The sequence below is a fragment of the Salmo trutta genome, chromosome 21 (assembly GCF_901001165.1).
Source record: "Salmo trutta chromosome 21, fSalTru1.1, whole genome shotgun sequence".
Taxonomy (NCBI): Eukaryota; Metazoa; Chordata; class Actinopteri; order Salmoniformes; family Salmonidae; genus Salmo; species Salmo trutta.
Window position 1 is genome coordinate 43,275,102 of NC_042977.1, and position 21,105 is coordinate 43,296,206.

The window sequence follows — 21,105 nt, forward strand, 5'->3', positions numbered from 1 at the left end:
ATTTTTCTATTATTTCTCTATTTTCTTTCTCTCTGCATTGTTGGAAAAGGACCCATAAGTAATAATTTCACTGTTAGCCTACCCCTGTTGTTTACAAAGCATTTGACAAATAAAATTGTATGTGATTTGAATTGGAAGTAGTTGATCATAGATTATTGCGCTTTCTTAGGCAATAGGTTCAGTCATCCAACTCGGAATTGTAAAGCCTCTTTCTAGAGCTACGACCTGAAGATCAATGACGTCCTCATGAGTCAACCTTGTTTTGTAAGCACCATAAATCCAGAGAACGCCAGACTTGATGCCAACATTTGCCCACGAAGGACCGCCGCGCCACCTTGCTAGTCAAGTGAGCACAGCACAACAAGGTGAGTCCAAAAATGTATTGTATGCTATTCCTGCTGCATAAATTATGTAATATGCCGGGGAGATATATATACTGTAGCTAAGAAAGTAATACTAAGTGTATGTTGTGTAGTAAGATGTTAGTAGGCCATATGCCTCACCCTAATAATTTGGTCTATTTACCCCTCTTAATTTCGCCTACTGTTCTGACTTGGTGGTGCCCATGTAGCCTATAACCTGTTTTAGAGAAATGTAATCATTGAATATTGTAAGACCTTTCATTGTCTGCATATATGCCCCCTTTATTTATCCTATGGTTCTGACTTGGTGTACAAGGAGAACACTGTAAGAACGGCCCATGTTCTGAATTCTGTCACTAGGTGCTAAACAAATAGTTATTTTGACTATGTCCATCCTAGCTCGCTCATTAATGTCTTAATGGAAATTACGGATCGCCTCTTATACGCTTGTCGTCCCCTTATGCCATAGTTTGTACACCTCAATTTTGCAGTAAATGAGGCTGAATGAACTGTTTTGCTGCCAGACAAGGCTCTGCTGATAGACAGGTGTAGCAGTAGTAAGGTGTTAGGACAGCTGTTGGGACAGCTTTATGTAGGCCCTAACAGTTTATGGGCACCGTTTGTCACCATTATAGTGCAATTAATGTATTGTTTAGTGTTGTGTAGTGGCTTTGCTGGCATCCCACATATATATTATTTTGCCCCACCAAGATTTACATGCTAAAATTGCCACTGCCTGAGCTAGAAATTAATTGATTGGTTTGACTACATGTCAGAGGAGTCAATGTTGCAAAGGGGTCATCGGCTATATATTATAGTACATACAGAAGATGTTTATTTAAGGTGCTGTGTATACAGTGCATTTGGAAAGTATTCAGACCTCTCAACTTTTTTTACCCTCATCAATCTACACACAATACCCCATAATGACAAAGCAAAAACAGATTTTTAGAAATGTTTGAAAATGTATTGAAAAATAAACCCAAAGGTGTTCGATGATCAAGATCTTCCACGCCGATTTTGACAAGCCATTTCTGTATGGACCTCATTTGTGCATTGGGGCATTGTCATGCTGAAACAGGAAAGAGCCTTCCCCTAACTGTTGGAAGCACAGAATCATCTAGAATGTAAATGTATGCTGTAGCGTTAAGATTTCCCTTCACTGGAACTAAGGGGCCCGAACCATGAAAAACAGCCCCAGACCATTATTCCTCCTCTACCAAATTTTACATTAGGCACTATGCATTCGGGCAAGTTATGTTCTCCTGGCATTCGCCAAACCCAGATTCGTCTGTCGGACTGCCAGATGGTAAAGCGTGATTAATCACTCCAGAGAACGCATTTCCACTGCTCCAGAGTCCAATGGTGGCGAGCTTTACACCACTCCAGCCGACCCTTGGCATTGCGTATGGTGATTTTAGGCTTGTGTGCGGCTTTTCGGCAATGCAAAAACATTTCATGAAGCTCCCGAAGAACAGTTCTTGTGCTGACGTTGCTTCCAGAGGCAGTTTGGAACTCAGTAGTTGTAACGCGGGTCGTATAAAGGGGACCAAGGCGCAGCGTGTATAGTGCTCATATTTACTTTTTTAATGAATACACTTTAACAAAACAACAAAATGACCGACAACAGTTCCATCAGGTGACATACACTAAACAGAAAACAACTACCCGCAAAAACCCCGGAAGAAAAACCCCTACTTAAATATGATCTCCAATCAGAGGCAACGAGGATCAGCTGCCTCCAATTGGAGATCAACCCAAACAACCCAAACATAGAAATACAAAACATAGATAAACCCAAAACATCCCCTGTCACGCCCTGACCTACTCTACTATAGAAAATGACATCTTACTAGGGTCAGGACGTGACAGTAGTGAGTGTTGCAACTGAGGACAGACTATTTTTATGCGCTACATGCTTCAGCACTTGTCGATTCCATTCTGTGAGCTTGTGTGGCCTACCACTTCACGACTGAGCTGTTGTTGCTCCTAGACGTTTCCACTTTACAATAACAGCACCTACAGTTGACTGGGGCAGCTCTAGCAGGGCAGAAACTTTTACAAACTGACTTTTGGAAAGTCCTATGACGGTGCCACGTTGAAAGTCACAGAGCTATTCAGTAAGGCCATTCTACTGTCAATGTTTGTCTATGGAGATTGCATGACTGTGAGCTTTTATACACGTGTCAGCAATGGGTGTGGCTGAAATAGCTGAATCCTCTAATATATATACAGTACCATTCAAAAGTTTGGACACACCAACTCATTCAAAGGTTTTTCTTTATTTTGACTATTTTCCACATTATAGTCTAATAGTGAAGACATCATGTTTTACCAAATAGGGCTATCGTCTATATACCATACCTACCTTGTCAAAACACAACTGATTGGCTATAACACATTAATATTTCATGCCTTGTTACTGTGGCAACGATATTGCCTAATCTCTCTCTCCTTTCTTCCTGTTTTACTTACAGATGACATCTGCTACACTCCTTCTTCCCGAAGCTCCTCCCCTCAGAAGGTGTGTCACTTCCAGATACAGACAGACGTTCTAAAGCCCCTATTGGGGGGCGGCAGCCCTGCAGAGTGCCCCGGCGGGGGCGGGACTCTGAGGATGCATGTTCTGTCTAAGCATGGACGCAGTAACGTAGTCATTGAGCACATCAGTGGGCGGTCGGTCCTGTACATGTGCGACCTCTGGACGACCTTCCTGGATATGCAGTGGCACTAGAAGTTCTTCCTCCTCAGGCTTACCTTCATGGGGGCGTGCTTCCTGTTCAGGATTTTGTGGTATCTTATGGCGTTTGTGCATGGAGCTCTGCTGGGTGAGAGGATGGAGACTAACTGCCCAACTCTGTGTGTGTGTGCTTAACTGCCAGTGTAGTCTCTTTGTGTCATATGCCAACAATTACATTGTGACATCAGGTTCTTACCAACCAACTACGAACAAAACATTCTCCTGTAAATAGGATTAACCTCATTGTGTCCCAGACAAATTTCCCCTTGAGGACAATAGGGAGCCAATTGGGACGCAGTCCCACCGTGACCCCTAGTGAATGTGACGGGGAAGCTGTTCCAGACGTCTCATACGGAGGGGGAGACGGTGCGTCTGGACCAGCGGAACATTCCCTTCCAGGTGGACACGTCCAGCGACAGCCCTTTCCTCATACTCCTATCTTCTATCACATCATAGATGGCAGCAGCCCGCTCAGGACCTGGTCTATCAAGGGTACGCTACACCTGGTTAGGGCTGTTTCCTTTATAGTGCACTTCTTTTAACCAGGGTCAGGGTCAAAAGTAGTGTACTACATAAGAAATAGGGTGCTAGTTGGAATGCAGGCTAGAAGTGTGTGTCAGGGCTTTTCCCTCCCTCCCTCCCTCCTCAGGTTGGGGATGGACAGACTGAGTTGCTGGAGATCATGAGCATCATGGTGGAGCCCACCTCTGCCACCTACCAGGTGCACACCTCCTACACACCTCCAAACAGCAGACCTGGGTTCAAATACTATTTGAAATTATCTCAAATACTTAATCTGTTCTTGATTGATCTTTCATGTCTTAATGGAACCAATACAATAGTCCCGACATTGGTAAACTCTGCCCATTTGGCACTTCAGGTAGACTCAAGCGAATTCTCGAAAGTATTTGAAATAGTATTTGAACCCAGGTCTGGCATACACTGGATTCTAAACAGGGTCTGTTACCGTTTACTACAACTATTCAAATTATGAATTCATTACTTGTTAATTTACATGATATTGGTACGTAGAGAGAGATGTAAAGGAGTTCAGTGTGTTTGGGACGGAGGAGGCCATGGAAAGGCCCTGAATGCTTCCGCTGTGTTCCAAATGGCATCCAATTCCCTTTATAGAGCTCCATGGGCCCTGGTCAAAAGTAGTGAACTTTATAGGGAATAGGGTGCCATTTGGGATGCAATTTAGTCTTTCTTCTGTACCAGCTTCACTGAGTGTGCTGGACATCTGTCCGTGAATTCACTTTCAAAACATATACATATGTAACACTATAGATTTCATGATGATGATTTTGTTATGTGCCAATGTACTGTAGAATATGCTAGCTAAAGCACTGGTCTTTGACTGGAAATGAAGAAGACAGGAGAAGATGCTAATTTAAGTTGCTGTGTATAGGTGTCAGTCTGCATTGTCTGCACAGATGTATCTGTTATTGTTGATACAGAGGACCTCAGTTTGCACTTTATTAAGTAGCTTGGCACCTTAGGAACTTTTGTAGCACTCATTACTGGATTGTATATAGAGTTGTGATTTTAACCTTAAAGCACTTTAACAATGAAGGAAAGGTTTAATTGATGCTTTCTATTCATACTATATGTGATTGTGTATGATTGTGATATAACAACGACGATTTTTGTCTCTTCAGTCGGTTTGTTTTTGTGGCTGGATGCACATTTTATATTGGTCACATACACGTTTAGCAGATGTTATTGCGGGTGTAGCGAAATGCTTGCTTTTAAAGGAAATAATATTTTTCTAGGTAATCAAGAAGAGCTATTTGGAGGAATCAACGGTAGCAGAAGGATGCGTTCTAGGTCTATTCTATGTTGTAGGTCACAACTGTCTTAAACCAGAGAGCCTTTAGACTCAAATAGAACCCTATGTAGTGCCCTACTTTTGAACAGGGTCTTTGGGTTGTGGTTAAAGGTAGTGCACTACATAGGGAGCCATTTGGGACACACACCCTGTGACTCTTATAGGTACACACTTCTATTTCTGCCTCTGGTGGTAACCATGGTTTTCATGTGTCAAGTTAGTTTTGGGGAACTTCCTGTCGTGTAAACTGAGTTGAACGAGATGTGTCAGGACTGGATGAGTGTCAGCACTTGGTAGAGATGTGAAGATATGTGTGTCAAGAGATGTGGCTTTGGATATTAACCTATTATTGGTAAAACTAAAAGGTATGCATGAAGCCTTTTTAGTCATAAAGGTCACTCGTAGTCGACAGAAACTCGGCAAAAAAAGAAATGTCCTCTCACTGTCAATTTTATTTTCAGCAAACTTAACATGTGTAAATATTTGTATTAACATAGCAAGATTCAACAACTGAGATATACACTGAACAAGTTCCACAGACATGTGACTAACAGAAATGGAAAAATGTGTCCCTGATCAAAGAGGGGGTCAAAATCAAAAGTAACAGTCAGTATCTGGTGTGGCCACCAGCTGCATTAAGTACTGCAGTGCATCTCCCCATGGATTGCACCAGACTTTCCAGTTCTTGCTGTGAGATGTTACCCCACTCTTCCACCAAGGCACCTGCAAGTTCCCGGACATTTCTGGGGGGAATGGCCCTAGCCCTCCGACAGGTCCCAGATGTGGTCAATGGGATTGAGATCCAGGCTCTTTGCTGGCCATGGCAGAACACTGACATTCCTGTCTTGAAGGAAATCACACACAGAACGAGCAGTATGGCTGGTGGCATTGCCATGCTGGAGGGTCATGTACAGGCCTCGGTGTAACACTCATTCCTTTGACGATAAACACAAATCCAACCATCATCCCTGGTGAGACAAAACCACACTTTTTGCCAGTCCTGTCTGGTCCAGCGACGGTGGGTTTGTGCCCATAGGTGATGTTGTTGCCGGTGATGTCTGATGAGGACCTGCCTTACAAACAGGCCTACAAGCCCTCAGTCCAGCCTCTCTCGGCCTATTGCGGACAGTCTGAGCACTGATGGAGGGATTGTGCATTCCTGGCGTATCTCGGGCAGTTGTTGTTGCCATCCTGTACCTGTCCCGCAGGTGTGATGTTCGGATGTACCGATCCTGTGCAGGTGTTGTTACACGTGGTCTGCCACTGCGAGGACAATCAGCTGTCCGTCCTGTCTCCCTGTAGCATTGTCTTAGGCGTCTCACAGTACGGACATTGCAATTTGTTGCCCTGGACAAATCTGCAGTCCTCATTCCTCCTTGCAGCATGCCTAAGGCACATTCACGCAGATGAGCAGAGACATTTACATTTAAGTCATTTAGCAGACGCTCTTATCCAGAGCGACTTACAAATTGGTGCATTCACCTTATGATATCCTGGGCATCTTTCTTTTGGTGTTATTCAGAGTCAGTAGAAAGGCTTCTTTAGTGTCCTAAGTTTTCATAACTGTGACCTTAATTGCATACCGTCTGTAAGCTGTTAGTGTGTTAACGACCGTTCCACAGGTGCATGTTCATTTATTGTTTATGGTTCATTGAAAAAGCATGGGAAACAGTGTTAAATCCCTTTACAAGATCTGTGAAGTTATTTGAATTTTTATGAATTATCTTTGAAAGACAGGGTCCTGAAAAAGGGACGTTTCTTTTTTTGCTAAGTTAATTTGTTCGCCAAGCTTTCTCACTCATCATTATTCACAATTTATTCAGGACTATCTGTAATCATGGTAGCATCCACATTAATGTAGAAGTGTTTAGAAATATATTCTTATTTACAATAAAAGTGACTCCAAATGACACAATACAATTCTTTCAAACAGCAAATGCATCCAACAAGTTTGTAAAGTCACAAGCTTGATGTAATCATTGCGTGCTATGAATATGGGATCAAATACTAATCGTTTGACTACTTTAATACACAACTGAATTTGTCCCAATACTTTTTGTACCCTAAAAATGGGGGAAAAGTACAAAAAGTGCTTTTGTAATTGTAACGGTTGTTGCAAGGAGAGGACCAAGGTGCAGCGTGGTATGTGTTCATGATGGTATTTATTAAAACTGAACACTGAATCAAAAACAAAGAGGAACAAAACGCAACAGCTCTGTCAGGCGAAAAACACAAGACAGAAAACAACTACCCACAAGAACCCTGTGGGAAAAGGCTACCTAAGTTTGGCTCGAAATCAGAGACAACGATAGACAGCTGTCCCTGATTGAGAGCCATACCCAGCCAAAACAAAGAAATACACAAAACATAGAAAACGGAACATAGAATGCCCACCCTAGTCACACCCTGGCCTAACCAAAATAGAGAACAAAAACCTCTCTATGGCCAGGGCGTGACAGTAATTTCTAAACGGTTCAGCCGATATGGATGAAAATATCCTCAAATTGAAGCTGACAGTCTGCACTTTAACCTCATTTCAAATCCAAATTACTGGAATACAGAGCCAAAACATCAAAAGTGTCACTTTCCCAATACTTTTGGAGCTCACTGTAACTGTATGTGTTGGGTACAGAGTAGGGTTGAATAGCGGGAACCAGGTAAATGACATTTACTGAGATTTCCTCAGCCCAAACCCACTCTCTCTTTTACCGGGATAAATAGCAGCAAGAAACCGGTAAATTACAGTAAATAATTTCTATGAACAGCATATCTTGAAATGCAACTTAAATTATATGCAATGTCTAAATCTGTCTTCTCTATTGGTCACAGCCTACTCTCTGCTATCTGCAGGATCAACCCTCAGGTTGAGGACAGACAGAGCGTCTCAGTAGCCTGTGGAGCATAGTTCACAATGCATGCACCATCTCATCATGGTAAATGGTTTTCTTGTGAAAGGTAGGACAATATTTGCTGCAGCAAAGCCTACACTACAGTAATATAAGGACTAAAATCGTGTCTAATTTACACATCTCCATCTGGCTTTTGGGGGTCAGCTTATTTCATTGTAAAGATGCATTTTTTTTAAATGCCAGCTGCAGAGTTTAAAAACTTGAATATTGTTGCTTTAAATCACTGCACACGCCAGCACTTGCAGTCTCACTCTCCATTAATTCCATTCAAATTGCATCTAAAATAGATAGGCCTAATCCTGTTCAAGATTGATTGATATATATTACTTTTGTGTCTGTATATACATTTCATGAGTCGGTTTTAGACAATTTTCTATCAGACATGCGAGGATGAATATTGTATATCATGTAACAAAATGTATTGAAATTGTAAAAAAATAAATATGGATTGCATAAATTATCAGGTAATAACTACAGATATGATACATTTCTGAAAATGTGGATTCGTTCTTGCCAAAGTATAAATGCTTAGAAATGTCAGCATGTTGACATATACCCTTTCCTGAGGTTTCTACAAATACACTATATATACTAAAGTATGTGGACAGCGTTTAAAATAATTGGATTCGGCTGATTCAGCCACAACCGTTGCTGACAGGTGTATACAATTGAGCACACAGCCATGCGATCTCCATAGACAAACAGTGGCAGTAGAATGGCCTTACTGAAGAGCTCAGTGACTCTTTCTTCCACCCTCTCTCACCACTCTACTGCAGAAGGCCACATCCTGTCCTTCTCTGACTCTTTCTCTCAGTAGATACTCTTCCCATATGGTGTCACATACAATACTTTCCTACATTGGTAATACTCTGTCTCTGTCTCTCCTTATCTCCCTCATTCTTACAGGTTAAATGTAGAGAATATTTTCCATTGGGCCTCTAGCCGCCCCCTCTCCTCTCCTCCCCCTGTTGAACCTTTATCACTCCAGGGAAAACGTGAGAACGAGAAACCCAGGGGAGAGATGTAAGGAGGAGGAAAGAAAATAGAGGGAGAAAAGCTTCTAGTATTACTGCACGTTACCAATGAGTAGAACTTAATAATGAGAGAGAAGTGTGTGTGTGTGTGTGTGTGCTCACTGAACCCTCACAGGAAATAGACGACTAGTATTATTCTTACTGTGTCTTGTTCAGATGCCCAGTAGAACCCCCATCTCATCTAAAGCACCAGAACTGTTCTCAGATATTATCCATGCAGAACCAGCAGACTCTAAGTCAACCAGGTTAATGAAATGTGATAAAATGAATAAAGCAGCAAATATTAAAAAGCTAATAATATAATAACAATACAAATAAATAAAAAACGTGACACCGTCATAGGATGCCAACTTTCCAACAAGTCAGTTTGTCAAATTTCTGGCCTGCTAGAACTGCCCTGGTCAACTGTAAGGGCTGTTATTGTGAAGTGGAAACATCTAGGAGCAACAACGGCTCAGCCGCAAAGTGGTAGGCCACACAAGCTGACAGAACGGGACCGCTGCGTGCTGAAGCGCGTAGCGCTCACTACCGAATTCAAAACTGTCTCTGGAAGCAACGTCAACACAAGAACTGTTCGTCAGGGGACCTTCATGAAATGGGTTTCCATAGCCGAGCACCTGCACACGACACTATATTCATAAAGAAAATAATATACTTTTTACTCCAAACATTTTCCTTGACTCACAAAAGTACTTGTTACATTTTGAATGCTTAGTAGGACAGAAAAATGGTCCAATTCACGCACGTATTGAGAGAACACGTGGTCATCCCTACTGCCTCTGATCTGGTGGACTCACTAAACACAAATGCATCATTTGAAAATGATGTCTGAGTGTTGGAGTGTGCCCCTGACTATCTGTAAATTTTCAAAAAAAGAAAATGGTGCCGTCTGGTTTGCTTAATAGAACGAATTTGAAGTGATTTATACTTTTACTTTTGATACTTAAGTATATTTAGAACCAAATACTTTTAGACTTTTACTCAAGTAGTATTTTACTGGGTAACTTTCACTTTTACTTGAGTAACTATTAAGGTATTTATACTTTTACTCAAGTATGACAATTGGGTACTTTTTCCATCACTGTACACGAGCGTAATATCACCATGCACAATGCCAAGCATCGGCTGGAGTGGTGTAAAGCTTACTACCATTGGACTCTGGAGCAGTGGAAATGAGTTCAAGTTCACTGGAGTGATGAATCACGTTTCACCATCTAGCAGTCCGATGGATGAATTATGGGTTTGGTGAATTTTAATAAGTGCCATGGGATTTTTAATGACCACTGAGAGTCAGGACATCCATTTAACATTCCATCCAAAAGACTGCACTCTACTCAGGGTGATGTCCCCATCACTGTCCTGGGGTATTGGGATGAGATCTTTAGTCCAGAGTTCCTCCTACTGGCCGTCCAACACCACCATTGATGCCATAAGTCAATTGTGTAACCTGTAAATGTTTGAGAGGGCAGGATAATTATGATTTCAATGGTTTAACTGTCCAGATTCGTCTACACTTGCAATATATCCAGACACAATGCGTGCCTGACTACCTCTGGAGGTGGGCAGGAAGATCCCAATCAAATCTCAATTTGACTTTTGATTGTGTCCACAATTTTAGACAGGTGTAGACAATCAGAAAGTGGACAAGACCAGGACAAAGGACACATGTGAGAACCAGTTATAAACAGAGCTATTGAGAATAAGGGCTAGATTCAATCTGGACCACGGAAGATCTGCGTTATAGCACAACTTAAATGTAAAGGTAATTTCTGATCGAGCCGACACATGCAACGTTTACTGTGAATGCCGTCTCCGTAAACACGAGAACATTGCCTTTCAATTTAAAGAATTCAATGCGATCACACATTGTCATCTAGGCACCATTTCCAGATTATTTCCGTCTCCCACCATGGTGGGGTTGTTCGCAGGCTGGAGGTGGAGTTGTCCCACCTCACTGTAGATGGAGGGTGACGCTGGACCTGGGGACACCTGCTTTTCTCCACCTGCTTGATTGTTACCTGGAGTCTTCAGAATAAAAACATACAGTTACAACTTCACTATGAAATTATGAATGGTGACCCAGGTATAAAACATGGTCTTAAAGCTGCAATCAGCAGTTGAAACAAAGCAAACTCACTGCCCCTGTTTTGGTAAAAAGCTGAGCGATGAGGCTGGAGAAATTTAACCACTTAAATTCATAGACAGAGCTATGGATGCAAGAACTGACCATCCATGTTTTTAATCATGTTTTGAGGCTACAGTGATGTCCTAAATTATTTACAACCTTGATAAAGTTGAGCATTAATGACTGTAATGACTGGCCAGGGTCGGTACATTATTTTATACTAATACAATTGCTCAGAGAAAGAGATTTTGTTTAACAAATACTTTTTTTCTCTCAAAAAGGAGGGGTAAAAATTATTGACACTGTCACGGTTGTCGTCGGTGAAGGAGGACCAAAACGCAGCAGGTATGTGCAGGCTCATCTTGACTTTTATTAACTATCAAAATGAACACCAAAATAACAAACAGAAATACGATCGACAAAAAAACAGTCTGGTAAGGCACAAGGCTAAACACAGAACAATCTCCCACAAAATACAAGACAAACACACCCAACTAATATAGGACTTCCAATCAAAGGCAACACCAAACAGCTGCCTTCAATTGGAAGTCCAACCCCAATTAACTCAACATAGAAACACACACTAGACTAACCATAGAATACATAAACATAGACCAAAAACCCGGAAATACTAAATCAAACACCCTTTAAACAAACACACCACCCTGAACCACATAAAACAAATACCCTCTGCCACGTCCTGACCAAACTACAATACTAATTAACCCTTATACTGGCCAGGATGTGACAGACACCCCTAAATATTTTTATAAATAAAGTAGTAAAAAGCTTAGTATTTGGTCACACATTCCTACTACGCAATGACTACATGAAGCTTGTGACTCTTCAAACTTGTTGGATGAATTTGCAAATAGTTTTGGTTGTGTTTCAGATTATTTTGTGCCCAATAGAAATGAATGGTAACTAATGTATTGTGATTTTGGAATCACTTTTATTGTAAATAAGAATAGAATGTTTCTAAACACTTCTACATTAATGTGGATGCTACCATGACCTCGGATAATCCTGAAGGATTCGTGAATAATGATTAGTGAGAAATCTAAAGGCTCAAAGATCATAACCCCAAGACATGTTAACCCCCTGTTATTGGTAATGGTTAGAGGTTAGTATGTCTTGAGGGTATGGTTTTTAGGGTGACAATTCTGACACCTACCTTTGTCAGACAATTAAAATATATATATATATATATATATATTGCAATTGTATTGGTATAAATTAATGATTCCCCTTTTTTTCATTAAGGGTGGCAATAATTTCGGACCCCACTGTATTATAGTGTTTGTTTACATTTGCTTTGTTTACAAACAAAGTCCAAATATGGATGTAGCAACTGCAGATTGCCCCTTTAATGACCTCAAATAAATAAATACAATATTTATCTGTGGCTGTTCAATAATCTACAATATGAGCATAAAATTAACACGAGTTTACCAGTAATTTAGAATTTATTTTTGTGAATACAATGTTTTCATCAAGAATGACACAGTATCAGTGGTGTTAAATATGAGGTATCTTACCCCAACTGTAGCATACTCTGTGTTTATAATATCCTCTTTGTCACCTATAAATCAACCACATAAAATAACTATAAACGTTCGCTATGAGTGTACATATATATATGTATGTATGTATGTATGTATGTATGTATGTATGTATGTATGTATGTATGTATGTATGTATGTATGTATGTATGTATGTATGTATATATATAGTGTTAAATCATTACTACCTGTTATCAACAGTGCTCACAGTGGTTTAATTCATAAAATGAGGTTTCTGTATAAAGAGTGATCCTGCAGCAAGAACAGTGAGCTTACCTTTATTCCGCTTCTGCCAAGCAATCAGGGCACATCGAAAGAAGATGATGATGATGATGATGTTTTGGCCCTCTTCGTCCCGCTCTGGTTCTGCAATATAGTGACATAAAAATCTCAACGTCAACATAGGATATAACATCTAGTCTAGTGTGTATGTGTGCGTGTTCCTGTGTGTGTGTGTGCACGAAAGTGTGTATCCACGAAAGTGTGTATGGATGCATGGGTGCGTGTCTTACTAGAATTGGATGCACAAATAGTTTCAATCTCCTTCGTGTCAGTGGCCCAGCTGACTTGGTTGCTGTGGTTACAGATGATGGAAACCCCTGCCACATAGACAGAGAGCAGGGGGACAGTGGAGGTCTCAGCCCCTCTACTCTCTCCTCCCACCTGAGAGCAGGTGCTGCTGTTACAGCTGGAGGTGACAGAGGTGTTCTGACCTCTGCAGGTCACAGTCACGTTACAGGTGGCATTGATGGTGGAGTTAGAGTCCACTGTCAGGAGTGGTGTCACAACTCTCTCTGAATACACAACAGATAAACAGGCAAATAGACATGGTTAGAAAAACACACAAATGCACACATGCACACCTATCCATTTACACACACACACACACAAACAAAAAAGCTGATCATTTTTCTAGTCACCATTTAATGTGGTTGACATTTTCTGTACCTTAAGACGCAGTAAATTAGAGTTCATTTAACCTGAGATAGAATTCATATTTCATTATTGATTGCTACTCTAACCATATTGATACAAAGAGAAGGATGGCAGGAAGGAGGACAACCTACCTTGAACTGATATCTGGTACTTGGCAACATCTTTGTTTTCTTCACCACTCACTCCTGCATCATAAAGTCCACTGTCTCCTCCCTGTAGATTCTTCAGTAGTAGAGAGAAGTTTCCCTGACTAAACTCAACCCTGCCTTGGTATTTAGTAAATACTTTCACTGTTGATGATTCATTGGAGTATTTTACTAAATTGTGAAATTTGTTAAACGTCCACTTTAAATAATCAATATCTTTAAGTTTAGCATATCCCTGGACGTCCAGACGAACATGTTTTCCCTTCAGCACAAACCGTTTCAGAGTCTCAATGCTGGACTCTGAAATAAACAGACAGAAAACTTCATGTAGTAAGAGACTGAACAACAAGAACACGTTTTTAAAAAAAGATGGTGATTCAATGTACTGTACAATTGTAAGTTAACCAGATGCAATAGGATTGTGCGTTTGCTCAACATTTGGGCATACACAGTGCCTTCAGAAAGTATTCTACACCTTGACTTTTTCTACATTTTGTTGTGTTACAGCCTGAATATTGTAAGGCTTGGGCATAGTGGAGGAGGAATCAGACGCAGGAAGCAGCGATAAGGGTGATAGCTTTTTAATGCTCGACACAGCAAAACGCCAGCCACCCCAAATAGCGAACTGAGCGCACACAAAAATCAAGGTGCCCCAAACACCGGGGACAAAACACAGAGAGCGCAAAACCACACACTAGCGCCAAATACATACAGCGCATAAACAAGCAACACACAGAGAAACAATCCCGCACAAAGAACAGGCGGGCCAACTAGCTAATATAGCCCCGCTAATCAACCCAACTGAGGACAGGTGCAAACAATAACAGAAAGGGGGAAAACAAAAGGAATCAGTGGCAGCTAGTAGGCCGGTGACGACGACCGCCGAGCGCCACCCGAGCAGGAGGGGGCGCCACCTTCGGTGGGAGTCGTGACAAATATAAAGTGGATTAAATTAAGATTGTTTTGTCACTGGCCTACACACAATACCACCTATAATATGAAAAAAGTGGAATTATGTTTTTTGAAAAATGTTGCAAAGTCATTAAAAATGAAAAGCTGAAATGTCTTGAGTCAATAAGTATTCAACCCCCTTTGTTATGGCAAGCCTAAATAAGTTCAGTCATAAAAATGTGCATAACAAGTCACATAATGAGTTGCATGGACTCACTCTGTGTGCAATAATAGTGTTTAGAAGACAATGAAAGTTCCTGAGTGGCCGAGTTACAGTTTTGACTTAAATCTACTTAAATCTATGGCAAGACCTGAAAATGGTTGTCTTGCAATGATCAGCAACCAATTTGACAGAGCTTGAAGAATTTAGAAAATAATAAGGGTCAAATGTTGCACAATCCAGGTGTGGAAAGCTCTTAGAGACTTTCCCAGAAAGACTCAGATGTAATCGCTGCCAAAGGTTATTCTACATAGTATGGACTTGGTGGTGTGAATATTTATTTATTTCGTTCTGTATTTCATTTTCAAAACATTTCTACATTTCTAAAAACATGTTTTAATTATGGGGTATTGTGTGTAGATGGGTGAGAAAAAAATATATATTTCATGCATTTTGATTTCACAACAAAATGTGGAATAAGTCAAGGGGTATGAATACTTTCGTTCACGCCGTTTTCAAAATGGCGTCAACACCATAACACCACAGCTAGCTAGCCAACTTATAGTGTATTGTTAGCTAGCTACATAGTTGTATCTGCTGTCTTTGTATCAAGATAAAGGCGTAGTACAGAGTAACTATCGAGGTTAGCTAGCCAGCTACATTCTCTAACATAGTCAACAACGCGCCCACTGCTAGCTAGCTAACCCTACCAGCTAGCTGTATCATTTTTAGTCAATAAGGTTTTTGCAATGTTAGCTTAACTTTCTGAACATTCGAGATGTGTAGTCCACTTGTGCAGCTAGCAGGACTGACTTTGTGTTAGCTAGCCAACGTTTAATTACTTCTGCGTTATGAACTAGACACGGACACGAATGATCCATTGGTAGCTTGTTGTTACCAAGTATTGGTGCTAACCGTGTGTTACAGGATGCTAGCATGCTAGTTAGCTACGGCGTCATAGGACACGGTGCACTAGGTGGGTTTTCACGGAAGAATACTGTACCAAGTTATCTAGCGGAATAAACTAAGTTTGAGCCTATCCTGGAAACATTGAACCACTGTAGTTTACATCAATTTAAATTTCTAGTGGTAGCTAGAAAAGTTATATTTTAGTGTTTTAGTGTTTCAGTGAATTGTTAGTGAGGGAGGCCCTGCTCTCTCGCTTCCCAGTTATTTAGTTAATTTTTCATGCCAATCTCCTTTGCATTAGCGTAGCCTCTCCTGTAGCCTATCAACTATGTGTCGGTCTATCCCTGTTCTCTCCTCTCTGCACAGGCCATACCAACGCTTCACATCGTGTGGCCGCTGCCACTCTAACCTGGTGGTCCCAGCGCGCACAACCCACGTGGAGTTCCAGGTCTCCGGCAGCCTCTGGAACTGCCGGTCTGCAGCCAACAAGGCAGAGTTCATCTCAGCCTATGCTACCCTCCTGTCCCTCGACTTCTTGGCGCTGACGGAGACATGGATTACCACAGAAAACACTGCTACTCCTACTGCTCTCTCCTCATATGTCCACGTGTTCTTGCACACCCCGAGAGCATCTGGTCAGCGGGGTGGTGGCACTGGAATCCTCATCTCTCCCAAGTGGACATTCACTCTTTCTCCCCTGACCCATCTGTCTATCTCCTCCTTTGAATTCCATGCTGTCACAATCACTAGCCCATTCAGATTAACATCCTTACCATTTATCGCCCTCCAGGTTCCCTTGGAAAGTTCATCAATGAGCTTGACGCCTTGATAAGTTCCTTTCCTGAGGATGGCTCACCCTTCACAGTTCTGGGTGACTTTAAGTCAAACGACACCGCTGGTCCTGCTCACATTGCCCTACCCTATGCTTTGACCTCTTTCTCCCCTCTCTCTCCAGATGAAATCTTGCGTCTTGTGACGGCCGGCTGCCAAACAACCTGCCCGCTCGACCCTATCCCCTCCTCTCTTCTCCAGACCATTTCCGGAGACCTTCTCCCTTACCTCACCTCGCTCATCAACTCATCCTTGACCGCTGGCTACATCCCTTCCATCTTAAAGAGAACGAGAGTTGCACCCCTTCTCAAAAAACCTACACTCGATCCCTCCGATGTCAACAACTACAGACCAGTATCCCTTCTTTCTTTTCTCTCCAAAACTCTTGAACGTGCCGTCCTTGGCCAGCTCTCCTGCTATCTCTCCCAGAATGACCTTCTCGATCCAAATCAGTCAGGTTTCAAGGCTGGTCATTCAACTGAGACTGCTCTTCTCTGTGTCACGGAGGCTCTCCGCACTGCTAAAGCTAACTCTCTCTCCTCTGCTCTCATCCTTCTAGACCTATCTGCTGCCTTTGATACTGTGAACCATCAGATCCTCCTCTCCACCCTCTCCGAGTTGGGTATCTCCGGCACAGCTCACTCTTGGATTGCATCCTACCTGACAGGTCGCTCCGACCAGCTGGCGTGGCGAGAATCCGTCTCCGCCCCACGTGCTCTCACCACTGGTGTCCCCCAGGGCTCAGTTCTAGGCCCTCTCCTATTCTCGCTATACACCAAGTCACTTGGCTCTGTCATATCCTCACATGGTCTCTCTTATCATTGCTACGCAGACAACACACAATTAATCTTCTCCTTTCCCCCTTCTGATAGCCTCTATGGGACCGGCGGGACGAATTCGTCCCACCTACGTAACAGCCAGTTGAATCCAGTGGCGCGATTTTTAAAACATTTGAAATACTATTACTTCAATTTCTCAAACATATGACTATTTTACAGCTATTTAAAGACAAGACTCTCGTTAATCTAACCACACTGTCCGATTTCAAAAAGGCTTTACAACGAAAGCAAAACATTAGATTATGTCAGGAGAGTGCCCAGCCAGAAATAATCAGACACCCATTTTTCAAGCTAGCATATAATGTCACAAAAACCCAAACCACAGCTAAATGCAGCACTAACCTTTTATGATCTTCATCAGATGACACACCTAGGACATTATGTTATACAATACATGCATGTCTGTTCAATCAAGTTCATATTTATATCAAAAACCAGCTTTTTACATTAGCATGTGACGTTCAGAAAAAGCATACCCCCCGCAAACTTCCGGGGAATTTACTAACAATTTGCTAAATTACTCACGATAAACGTTCACAATAAGCATAACAATTATTTTAAGAATTATAGATACATTACTCCTCTATGCACTCGATATGTCCGATTTTTAAAATAGCTTTTCGGATGAAGCACATTTTGCAATATTCTAAGTACATAGCCCAGCCATCACGGGCTAGCTATTTAGACACCCACCCAGTTTAGCCTTCACCAAAATCACATTTCCTATAAGAAAAATGGTCTTATCTTTCCTGTTCTTCATCAGAATGCACTCCCAGGACTTCTACTTCAATAACAAATGTAGGTTTGGTCCCAAATAATCCATCGTTATATCCAAACAGCGGCGTTTTGTTCGTGCGTTCTAGACACTATCAGAATTGTAAATCACGGTCGTGTGCATGGCGCAGAATGTGACAAAAAAATTCTAAATATTCCATTACCGTACCTCGAAGCATGTCAACCGCTGTTTAAAATCAATTTTTATGCAATTTATCTCGTAGAAAAGCGATAATATTCTGACCGGGAATCTGCAATTAGCTAAACAGCCGAAGGAAAATACTGCACTGGGTCGAATCGCTCACGCGCCTAATTCTATTGTCCTCTGATGGGACACTTGGAAAAGGGGATTCTGTGTTTCAGCCTGAGGCTGCCTCGTCATCGTTCAGGTTTTTCCCGGGTTCTGAGAGCCTATTGGAGCCCTAGGAATTGTCACGTTACAGCTAAGATCCTGACTCTTCAATAAACAGAAGCAAAAACAACAACACCTTGTCAGACAGGGTACTTCCTGCATGAAACCTTCTCAGGTTTTTGCCTGCCATAGGAGTTCTGTTATACTCACAGACACCATTCAAACAGTTTTAGAAACTTTAGGGTGTTTTCTATCCAAACCTGAACAATAATATGCATATTCTAGCTTCTGAGTTGGTGTAGGAGGCAGTTAAAAATGGGCACATATTTTTTCCAAAATTCTCAATACTGCCCCCTAGCCCGTAGAGGTTAAACTGGGCGATAGGTCAGTGTGGAGTCAAATCTTGTGAAGAAAAGGGCCCACCTTGCTTGGCGTGGATTTAGCATCCTCGCTGTTTGTATGCGCTCCTGGTTCCGATGATCGGTGAGGATGACGAATGGGTCCTTGGTGCCCTTCAGCCAGTGTCTCCACTCCTCTAATGCCAACTTCACTGCCAGGAGCTCTCGATCACCGATGTCGTAATTCCTCTCTGCGGGGGACAGTTTCTTAGAGTAATATGCACACGGATACAATTTTGTGGATTACCTTGTCCTTGAGACAGAACTGCCCCCATGCCCACCTCTGAAGTGTCCATCTCCACCACAAAGGATATTGTGGGATCTGTCCCGGAACACCTCGTTGACGAATTCCTGGAACACTGACGGAGCATTGGCTAAGTCAAATGGCATCACCAAGTACTCTTAGGAACAAGACATCATGCTAAACCATTAATCCCCCTTCCGGATGCAGATGAAATTGTATGCAGTCCGCAGGTCCAGTTTGGAAAAGAACCAGGCCCTGCGGAGCTGTTCGATGGCTGCCAGCACCAACGGGAGAGGGTAACGGTACTTAGTGGTGGTTTCATTGAGTCCTCTGTAATCAATACATGGGCATAACCCTCTATCCTTCTTGGTCACGAAGAAGAAACCAGCCGACACAGGAGAAGTGGAAATGCTGATGAAACCTTGTTGGAGCGCCTCATGGATGTAATCCTCCATGGCCTGGGTTTCAGCCACCGAAAGAGGTTAGAGCCTGCAAGCAGATCGATGGCACAGTCCCAGGGGCAATGAGGAGGGAGACAGGTGGCGCGGGTTTTGGGAAATACCTCCTGCAGGTTCTGGTATACTTCTGGGATGTTGGGCTAAAGGGCAAATACAGGACTCTCAACCGACGTGGAACCACAGGGGACGGGGAAGCAGGTCTTCCGGCAATTGGGTGACCAGTCTGTGATTTTCATCCTCGAACATGAGATGGTGGAGTTGAAGCCAAGGGAGGCCGATAATGATTTTGTGAGCTGGTGCACTGGTGATGTTCTCCTGATGGATGGACTCCACGGTGAGGGTGAGGGGTTTGGTGATATGTGTGATGGTCCCGGAACCTAATGGCCGATTATCGAGGGATTGTATCAGGAAAGGATAGGAGAGCGGGTATGAGGTGATGTTGAGAGAGGATGCAATGGTGAGGTCAAGAAAGTTCCCCGTGTCACCAGAATCCACTAATGCTGTAGAAACAGAACACCCACAACAAAGGATTTGGCAGGAAGTGATGAAGAGGGGATACTCACACTTGCCCCAGGAGGTGAAAGATCACATGACCGTCCCTCTGCTCTTGTGGATCCCGAGTTGGGACATATCGGACCCTGCTGGAGCTGGTGCCCTCCTTGACCACAATAGAGACAAAGTCCTAGCTGTCTCCGTCTGAGTCACTCCGCCGCGGGGAGGCGTGTGACCCCTACCTCCATGGGTTCAGATTCTGATCCAAAGGGTTCACTGAGGGAGGGAGAGAGAGAAGCAATGAGAGTGCCGACGCTCCCGAAGAAGGTTATCCAGACGGATGGCCATCACAATGAGTGCGTCCAAGGAGAGGTTGTCGTCTCGACAGGCCAGTTCCGTCTGAATCTCCTTGCACAGTCCTCTTCTGAATAGTGTACGAAGCGTCGGCTCATTCCATCCGCTGGATGCTGCTACTGTCCAGAGGATGAGTGAGTACTCGGCAGCAGTCTGGTCCTCCTACAGTAGTTGGAGTAGGCGCTCACCCCCCTCTCTGCCCCCTGTGGATGATCAAAGATACCTCTGAACAGAGCCATGAACCCCTCATACGAATCCAGCTCCTCCCTCCCAGATGTCCTTGGCCCATTCCAACGCCCGCCAAGTTGGCAGAGAAATAACCATGGCAACCTTGGACCTGTCGGTGGTAGGAACTCCCATCTGGTGCGAAAAGTTGAAGGAGCATTGTAGTAGGAAGCCACGGTATTTAGATGGGGTGCCATCATATTTATCCGGGAGGGACAAATGGGCATCGCTGACCTGGGCAGGTTGCTGAATGGGCTAGTGTGCTGGGCTGGTGTGCTGGGTCGACTGATGGTAGAGTATCCTCGGCTAGTTGAAGGCAACGCCTCTCCGGTATGTTCGAGATGTTGTACACTGAGAAGAACCTCTTCCATAGCCGTCTCCAGGTGTGCCAGCTGGTCGTGGTGTTGACGAAGAAGGTACAGTCGAAGTAGGAAGTTTACATACACCTTAGTCAAATACATAACCTGTTTAGG

At 42.8% G+C, this 21,105-nt stretch overlaps 1 protein-coding gene and 1 long non-coding RNA gene across 2 annotated transcripts in view; both read right to left on the bottom strand.

Annotated features, from left to right (window-relative positions):
• LOC115157499 (SLAM family member 5) overlaps positions 1-21,105 on the bottom strand; it is a 218,475-nt gene that overhangs the window by 96,922 nt on the left and 100,448 nt on the right. The window lies entirely within an intron of this gene.
• LOC115157504 (uncharacterized) lies at positions 10,111-12,894 on the bottom strand. The gene is made up of 3 exons (XR_003868465.1): positions 12,840-12,894; positions 12,540-12,583; positions 10,111-10,901 (listed from the first exon to the last, which is right to left on the bottom strand). It is a non-coding gene; the product is annotated as an uncharacterized LOC115157504 (long non-coding RNA).